This window comes from Herpailurus yagouaroundi, unplaced genomic scaffold (genome assembly GCF_014898765.1).
Source record: "Herpailurus yagouaroundi ecotype Mexico unplaced genomic scaffold, PumYag 67702, whole genome shotgun sequence".
NCBI classification, from domain to species: domain Eukaryota; kingdom Metazoa; phylum Chordata; class Mammalia; order Carnivora; family Felidae; genus Herpailurus; species Herpailurus yagouaroundi.
In genome coordinates, this window is record NW_024420501.1 from 2,678,900 (window position 1) to 2,688,349 (window position 9,450).

A 9,450-nucleotide genomic window follows, 5' to 3' on the forward strand; every position below is an offset into this window, starting at 1 on the left:
TGGGAGTGATGAAGTCTGCATGGAATTTGTCCTTGGCTAAAGAGTGCCAGTGAGCCGGGCCCACAGAACCGGGCCAGCGGGGAATATGGGAAGTATGCTTGCCAAGCAAAGGTCTATTTAGGATCCGGATCCAATGACAGGAAAGCTTAACTTCCTTCCTTCCTTCCTTGTCACCGAGCCTGACGCTGTGCCAGGGCAAGTCCAACCCTCAGATGTCTACAGAAAGTATCCCAGGGAGGAAGTCCGTGGCTCGTATAAACCATCTGCACTAGGCTCGGGAAGCCAGACAGCCTGAATGGGGAGGGGGCTTGCACTTTCTGTCTATGCATAAAACGTTCCGTGTCTGAGCACTGTGGCCAAGACGGATGAAGGATCAAAGGACATAATCGATGTAAAAGTGGCTTGTTCATTAGATAGCGTGCATAGGACACACCAGAGCGGTTGTTCAGGATAGGAGGATGGAGAAAACGAACACGAGAGAGGTGGGGGAGGTGGAGAAATGGACAAGGGGGGAGGGGAGGAGGAGGAAGAAAAAGAGGGAGGAAGGGTGATTTAGTTCTGCGTGTCACTGGTGAACGCAACTTTTACTGAAGATCGCAAACGTGCCCGCTGAACTCTGACACTAGAAGTCACCATTTTGGGCACGTTTCACCAGCCCCTTTCCTTGTCTGCCCCTTGGTTTCTTCGCCAGTCAATGCAGGAAGCCGGTACCTTAACGTGATCTACAGTGACCCTCACACCTTTGGCTTCTGCAAATCCATAACCTCATAGTCACCAGCTTGGCTTCCATGATCTGGCACCAAGGCCAACCAGAGCAAGTTTGGAGCCTTAGCAGGTATCCTTGAACACAGGCAGAGACTCCCAGTGTCAACATTATTTTGGTTCCTCTATGGAGCCTTAGCTGCCTTCCCATGGCCCCCAACTTTCTTTCCAGGAAGACACGGTCCCTGGGGGACTACTGATATGTACGTCTCACTTTACAGCTTTTTTCCTAAGAAATAAACAGCACACACTGGCATTTGTTCCTCAGCACAGAATGAAACAATCCAATGAATTCAGCCAATTTGTCCTTCAATACTGTTAACTGGCTCATTAATGATAAATTCCTTTGAGCCCTTGACCCTAGAACCTAATTCCCAGTGACTGTTAACGTAAATGATGCCTCTCCTCCCCCAGTGTCTATGCCTGGCCCCTTAGAAACGTCCATAAATCATCCCTGACTGCGTCAGGCACGGCCACTCCAGTCTTACTTTGGGAAAAGATCCAGCATGGCAGGCACCGCACTTTCAGTTCTTACAGACCTCACGGCATCCCCTGAGGAAGCCAGCCAGGACTGGGAAGGAAGGCGACACGGTCCATGAACGCATGTTCTTTCCTTATTCGTAGATCTCTCCAAGTTAACTGGTGTGGAATTGAACCCACTTGCCCACATGTAGCCTTGGAATACCTTGTAACTCAAAGAGGCTTTGTGGTATACTGGAAAGAATACTGGATCTAGAATCCAAAAGACAAAATATTTGGGCTCTACCGCTATCACCAGTTGGGCAAGTTACATGGCCTCTCTTAGCCTCCTGACTCTCCCCATCTCCCGGACAGCGGTGACGACAGTGCAGAAGCAGTAAGGCTGAATAAGATCCCTATGTCTACAGCACGTAGCACAATGTGTAGCACATACGTGTAGAGTAACTATTAGCCACTGGCAGTATTAAATGAAATAGTGGATATGGGCACGCTTTGTAAAATCAACAGAGCCACCCAAAGTACGTGTGCAAAATAGCTGACTCGAATTTGAGCGACGAAATTTCTGCCTTGGTTTCATGACATGGCTCCTCAGCAGCAGCAAAAAGCATGTATCTGCATGTACGCAAAGGAACTAGGACGTAGACACGGGCACAAATTTCAGCACAGGCCGCAGCATCGTTGTGACGGCGGACAATCGGAAACCACCGAAATGTCCAAAAAAGGAGCCAGGTTGAGGGCACTGTAACATATCCACGCAATAGATTACTGGGCAGCAATTAAAACAATGCTCTCAAAGTATACTGACAAGAAAATATGTCCAAAATATACTGTCAAATGGAAAAGGGGAAGTTAGGAACCGCCGATGTTCGATTTTATAATTTATAAACCTGTCTTGTATGAATTTTAACATATTTTACCTTGGAAATAAAACCACACTGAGCTACCACCTCACGTCAGTCAGAGTGGCTAAAATGAACAAACCAGGAGACTATAGATGCTGGCGAGGAGGTGGAGAAACGGGAACCCCCTTGCACTGTTGGTGGAAATGCAAACTGGGGCAGCCGCTCTGGAAAACAGTGTGGAGGTTCCTCAGAAAATTAAAAAATAGACCGACCCTATGATCCAGCAACAGCACTGCTAGGAATTTACCCAAGGGATACAGGAGCGCTGATGCAGAGGGGCACTTTTACCCCAATGTTTATAGCAGCACTTTCAACAATGGCCAAATTATGGAAAGAGCCTAAATGTCCATCAACTGATGAATGGATAAAGAAATTGTGGTTTATATGCACAACGGAATACTACGTGGCAATGAGAAAGAATGAAATGTGGCCTTTTGTAGCAATGTGGATGGAACTGGAGAGTGTTATGCTAAGTGAAATAAGTCATACAGAGAAAGACAGATACCATATGTTTTCACTCTTATGTGGATCCTGAGAAACTTAACAGGAACCCATGGGGGAGGGGAAGGAAATCAAAAGTTAGGGAGGGAGGGAGCCAAACCATAAGAGACTCTTAAAAACTGAGGATAAACTGAGGGTTGATGGGGGTTGGGAGGGAGGTGAAAGTGGGTGATGGACATTGAGACACCTGTTGGGATGAGCACTGGGTGTTGTAAGGAAACCAATCTGACAATACATTTCATATTTAAAAAAAGGAAATAATAAAAAGTGTGCCATATGATCTCACTTTTGCAAACATATAGTATATATGTTAAAATGTATAGAAATTTTCTCAAAGACTTTACACTAAATGGTGACAATCTGGATATTAGGGATTTAGGTGATTTTGCTTCTTCTTTGGACTGAGCTGAACTTTCTGGATTGTTTGGTTTTTTTTTAAATATATATTTTTTTCAATTTTTATTTATTTTTGAGAGAGAGAGAGACTGAGTGTGAATGGGGGAGGGGCAGAGAGAGAGGGAGACAAAGAATCCAAAGCAGGCTCCAGGCTCCGAGCTATCAGCACAGAGCCCGATGTAGGCCTCAAAGTCACCAACCATGAGATCATGACCTGAGCTGAAATCAAGAGTCGGACGTTTAACTGCCTGAGCCACCCAGGCACCCCTAGATTAAAATTTTAAAAGAAGCAGGGGCGCCCGGGTGGCTCAGTCGGTGAAGCATCCAGCTTCGGCTCAGGTCACGATCTTGCTGTTCCCAAGTTCGAGCCCGCGTCAGGCTCTGTGCTGACAGCTCAGAGCCTGGAGCCTGCTTCGGGTTGTGTGTCTCCTTCTCTCTCTGGCCTTCCTCCACTCACTCACACTCTCCCTCTCTCTCTCTCTCTCTCTCTCTCTCTCTCAAAAATAAATAAACATTTAAAAAACTTTTTAAAGAAGCTTTTCCTTTTGCTTCAGGCGGATACATGTTACTAATGAATATGTATCATGTCACTATAGTTGTAGGATGTTAGAACTGAAAGAGAGTTGGGCCACTTCCTTTTCCAGAATCAGTAACTGAGGCTAGAGAAAGCTTGAATGCACACGTAATCTACAAGACAGGATTTAGAATTCAGGTGTCTCGGTGCTGCGTTCTTTCCACAATAGTCCACTGCTGGTCTCTTATTTTACTTATTTTCTGAGCCTCTTAAATAAATATCTATTGTTGGGTCCAATTCTCTGCCTCATTCCCTATTCCTGAATTTGCTTTGTGCGCCCAAAGTCCTCTGATACGCTATACATTGGCCACGTGTTTTGATAGCTGTATTCAGCAAACTCATCCTCGTTTAATACAGTTATTTCAGTTGTGAGAAGCAGGTGATGGTTGTGGGTTAACTCAGTAATGCTCCACACCTTCTTGGCCCTACCACTTTATCCCTGGGGAAGCGAAAGATCTGGGTTTCATCTGAGTCTGAAAAACACTGTCATTAACGCAGCGGCTTCTCTATCTGCACCTCTCACACTGCCCTAACTCTATAACCCAGCGGCATTGTTTATCTGAGGGACAAAAAAAGCTTTCCATCCACAGCCAAGAAAATTATACCTTACTTGTACCTGGTGCGGATTAATTTTTCAGAAGGCCTGTGATCAAATGGCTCTTGAATGTGCCTCTCCACAGCTGGACTGCAAAGTTGCCAGCGATCTGCTATTTGGAATCCAGGGAGCACTGGCACGACAGAGGCAGCAAAGATTTTCTGGCCCCTTTGTTAATTTGCGTGTCACCCATCTGTGGTTTTGTGACACCTCCATTCAGCCATTTGGAGTCTGAGCTGAAAGGTGCCCGCTCCTGCAAATGGCGGTTTCCGAAAACATCTGGGCGGCTCTGATCATTCCAAGGAACTTGGATACACCTGGAGGGGACGATCTGAACTGAATCTGGATCCCAGCCCTATATGCCGATTCAACAGCCCTGTACACTGATTCAACTCCGCTCCCTAGACTTCCGAAAGAGGCCAAGGAGCTCCACTCGTTTCCTGTCTATCAGAGAGCCAATGATGATGTGTTAAGTGGTAACTCGAGCAGGAAGGAGAGGGGAGGGAGTCCTATCTGGCTAACACATCCCCATCTGCGCACGTCATCAATCGAGCACCAGGACCAATTTTACGGTGGGGTTTTTGACACGACGGGAACAGGCTACAGAGCTTTCCCAAGCAGAATCAACAGAACCAGTGACAGCTGGATTCACTCATCATCACTCGAAAGAAAAATCCCGAAGAGCCAAAGGACTCCCAGCATTCAACTTGACCACTATTCATGGGTAGATGCGGAGCAGACTTCAAAAGGAATGTCAGTGATATGGCCCCACTCAGAGTCTCCAATCCAGGGATCTCTTTCAATCTCTCTTTCACAGCATAGAAAGCATTCACTAATGCCTAGTTAACTAGTGCTGGGTAAGAGTAGGATCATCTTTGTCACTATTACGATTCAGGTGCTTTTCATAGCTCCCAGAATAGGCACTTAAAATCGGCTTTTGGATTAATTTATCAAGCGACTATACTATCATGTGCATCATAATCATGATCACTGTGACAAGAACTACATTTTTGAGCTCTGATGTGTCCAGCACCATGGCCATGCTAGGCAGTTTAATAAACAGGGGGCAGGGCGTCAAGGACAGCTTCGTGAAGTCGGTGATAGCACTGAGTGACGGGTAAAATTACAAGAAGGAGCAATACATGCGGGCAAAGGCAACAGCAGAGGGAGAAGACTTCCGGCGCGTTCAGAAAGCACTGCAGGGATCCGCTTCAGCTGGAAAGGAGTACGGGTAAGGGAGACACGAGGAATGTGGGGCTGTTCAGTTGGTCGGGAAGCCCCTGGACAGGAAACTGAAGATGGGGGACTGTTCCTTAGCTGCTGGAGTCTGAGCGCAAGGTCAAGGCGCTTACAACCGGCCTCAGAAAGATGCACGTGATGGCGCTTTCCGGTAAGTGAGGGAAAGAGGCCCCAGACAAGAGACGCCAGAAGTTGGAGGACAGTCAGGGGGCCTTCTGTCGCAACAGCAGACAAGGGGGGGAACGAGAGCCTGCCTGAAGTGAGGCAGCGGCCCGGGAAGTGGAGACAAGCCGGGGCTGCTAGGCATTCTTTTCCTTCCCTTCCGCCAGCTCTGCACTTAATTGCCGAGTGGCACTTGAGCGATCTGAAGCGCGGCAGCCGGCCACCTCCAGACAACAGCCCTGTCACTGTGTTCACGTCGACAACCGCGCCCCTTCGTCTGTGACCACCGCTTTCCGGGGTCTTGGCTCTCGCTGGAGCTTCTGGCCGCGCCGAACCTTGACAAGAAGCACCTGCCTCCCAGGATCAACGCTAACAGGAAAAGCCACTTGGCAATTCGATGCGGCCATTCCGAAGTCAGCACTGACGCCCTAAAAGCCGGCGAGAGTGGCTGGGAGGCACAGGCCACGTTCACCGAAGATATCCGCTGGAAAGCAACTAGTTGGATTTGGTTTTCTCCCCTCAGATGAGTTCCTGATCTCCGGATCAGGCCCTAACACACGACAGAGCCCCGTCTGCCCCGGCGGAACGCATCTGAAATCTGTAACAAAATCGTCTCACGACAAAATCCGCCTCACGACTCTTACCCAGGCTAAAAGCGGACCATCCACAAGCAAGCAAAGGGGCGTGGAATGATCAGCAGGGACAAAGATAATGAAGCCTTCCAGAGGTGAGCCCTGGAGCACTCCACAGACACCTGTGGAGGACTATTTACCAGGCCCGACCGCAAGCAGAGTCGTCCCTGGGAAAGGAGATGTGACGTTAACGGGCCGACCGGCCTTCTGTATCACACCGGGCAGGAGGGATGGCTCCAGCGGACCGGGGAGCGCGGTCGTCACAGTCAGACCCCAGCTTACACATCCACGGGACTTCTTCCCTTCAACGCTGTCCCCTGCTGATTCCGACTTACGGCCCTGTGCGCGCCCACAAGCCTTCAGACGGCTCCACCTTGGCAGCTGCCGTGGGAGACGCTCACGTATCCTTTGCACCACCTGCTCTGGCCGGGAGAGCCTGGGGACCTTGGAGAAACAAGTGGCAGCCAGAACTGCCTCCGGAAAACCCGGAGCTCCCGGGGCGCTTGGGTGTCTCAGTCCATTGAGCATCCAACAACTTCGGCTCAGGCCACGATCTCCTGGTTTGTGAGTTCAAGCCCCGCATTGGGCTCTGTGCTGACAGCGTGGAGCCTTCTTGGGATCCCCTCTCTCCTCTCTCTCTCTGTCTCTCTCTCTCAAAATACATAAACTTTTTTTTTAAAAAAAGAATAATGTCCCAAGGGAGGGTTCCTTTCTTCAAGTAGCAGGGCCCAGAAAACCAGGATTCACACCCAAATTATTCTGCATCTTATGGACACAATTATACATATTACTTAAAGTATAATTAAGTATTTAATTCTGTGAAGAATCACCATATAGCTCTAAGGTTAAGTGGAAAAAAAAAAAACACACCACACAGTGTGTGTACGTAAGGTGGGACCATTTAAACGAATCTGCACGAATTAGAAACAAAATTTAGAATGGACTTCAAGAAACCAGAACTAACAGAGGGGCTGGATGTGGAGTATTGAGGTTCGGTGTACTAAGGGGCCGCCTCTGGGGGAGAGGATCCACATACGGCAGACGACTGCGCCTGCCGAGGGCAATGCCATCCAAAAACAGCAGGGGTCCTGCAGAATAAGGGTCCGAAGAAGAGAAGGCTGACCCAGTCAAGCCACCAAACCCCCACTGAGGGCCAACTATGTGTGAGTCATGGCAGGGGGCCCCAAATCAATCAGAAAACGTGTTTTGTGTCTTCAAGGCGCTTACAGCCTGACTGAAAATAGACAGCATGTTCCCTTGCAAAGATAACTGATAAGAAAGGCTAGTCTGCACTCAGGGCCAATCAAGTTTCCCAATCTGGGACATTCCATCAAAAGCCCCAAGCCTTCACCGCAGGCTTGACTCCCACTCTACGTGACTCTGGGTGAGACACTGGCCCTCTCTTTGCGTCTCGCTCCTCGTTTGCACAGTGATGGGTTTGGACCAGATGGCCTGTACGAGTTTGGATCTGGAGGCTCCTGGCTTTGCTGTGTGGATTGGTGGGGTAAGGAGTGGAAAAAGCGCCCTCCCGGCCAACAGATAACTCCTCGGAAACAGTTAAGCTACAAATTACTTGCAAACATACACAGTACCCAAACGTTCACGGTCTCTGGTTGGCCCTCTGAGCTATTTCCCAGCTTCCTTGGAAACAGCTGGCCCCGTCCCCTTCAGTGAAGGAGGCTGCTGATTCCAAAATCCAGATGTGTATGCTAAGGTTTCAGGAACAGCCTGTAGATGAGGTAGAAATCACACGAGAAAGCAGAGACGTTTGTTTCTAAGAAAGTTCCAGACCCTTCTGAAACCCAGAAGCTCCATGTCAGGGAGTAGAGGGAGATGCTATCGGGACAGGAACAGCCCAAGCAGTGGCACACATTCTAACCTCACTCCAGGAGCTTCCAAAATCAGTCCGCAAAAGGAAGGTCACGTTTGACCACTAAAATACCTGAAAAACTGGCCTTGGAATAGAGGGAGCCGGGCAGGGGCTACTCACGTAACAGGTGATCGAAACATTGCTGAGGTGTCGAGATGAGGCTGTAAAGAACAGACAGACGGGGCAGCAGAAGAACAGAGGCTGCCAGACCTTGCTTCAAATCTCAGCTCTGCCACTTACTAGCTGAGTGACCTTGGCTAAACTGCTTAATCCCTCTGAACTTCAGTTTCTGTGTGGCTAAAACTGGAGATGGTAACAGTACCTGCCTCGGTGAATTGGTACAAAGGTTGTGTACCGCCTGGCACAACGCTGGGACCGTAGGAGACATTAAATAAAGCGTAACAACTATGAGTACGCCTAGCCATCCTTTTCTGCATCGTCAGTCCCTCTAAGAGATTTCCCGCTCCGCGTCTCCTCAATACATCTGTTCTCAGGAAAGGATCTAGCAGATCCACTCACCTGTAAGGAAGCAGGGAAGATTGTGAGAGGTGCGGTATTGATGCCCGGTAAGGCCTCCGGGGCTTCCTTAGACACGGTAGCATTTTTAGCAAGCAGGAAACACATAAAGACAAAGGAATGAAACTCAAATGGTGGCCTTGCAGACCTCAGCCAGTCGAGGAAAGGGGAGTTTTCAGAGGTAAGGGCATCTTCACATTAGCCAGGATTGCATCACGTGGCCTAGGATTCACTTTCTAAGTTTATTTTTATTTGTTTTTCGAGAGAAAGAGACAGCAAGCACAAGCGAGTAGGGGAGGGATAGAGAGAGGGGGAGACTGAATCCCAAGCAGTCTCCCCGACTGATGCGGGGTTCGAACTCACGAACCACGAGATCATGACCTGAGCCGAAATCCAGAGTCGGGCACTCAACCAACTGAGCCACCCACGCGCCCCTAGAATTCACTTTTTTAACTTTACATGATGCCAAAGGATGGATGTCTGCTCCATTCCTCTCCGTTTAATTCAGTTTGGTTGAACTTAAGAGACTCGGAGTTGCTCTCTGCTAGGTTCTCGGAACGCAGGCAGGCATATGACAGGGTCTCACCTTCAAGAGGCTCACAACCTACAAGAGTTTGCAAACATGGAAGCAACTCACTAAATATAAAACAGAACGTGCGACTTGCTGTGGAGAAGTCAGGGGAATATGCGATTAGAACACAGGAGGAGGAGACAGCTATTCTGTTTGAGGGAAAATAGGAGAAAGCATCATAAAACAGGTGGAATTGGAGATGAGCCTCAAGATACGAGTAGTCCAAAGGATGAAGATGTGGGGGGGGGGG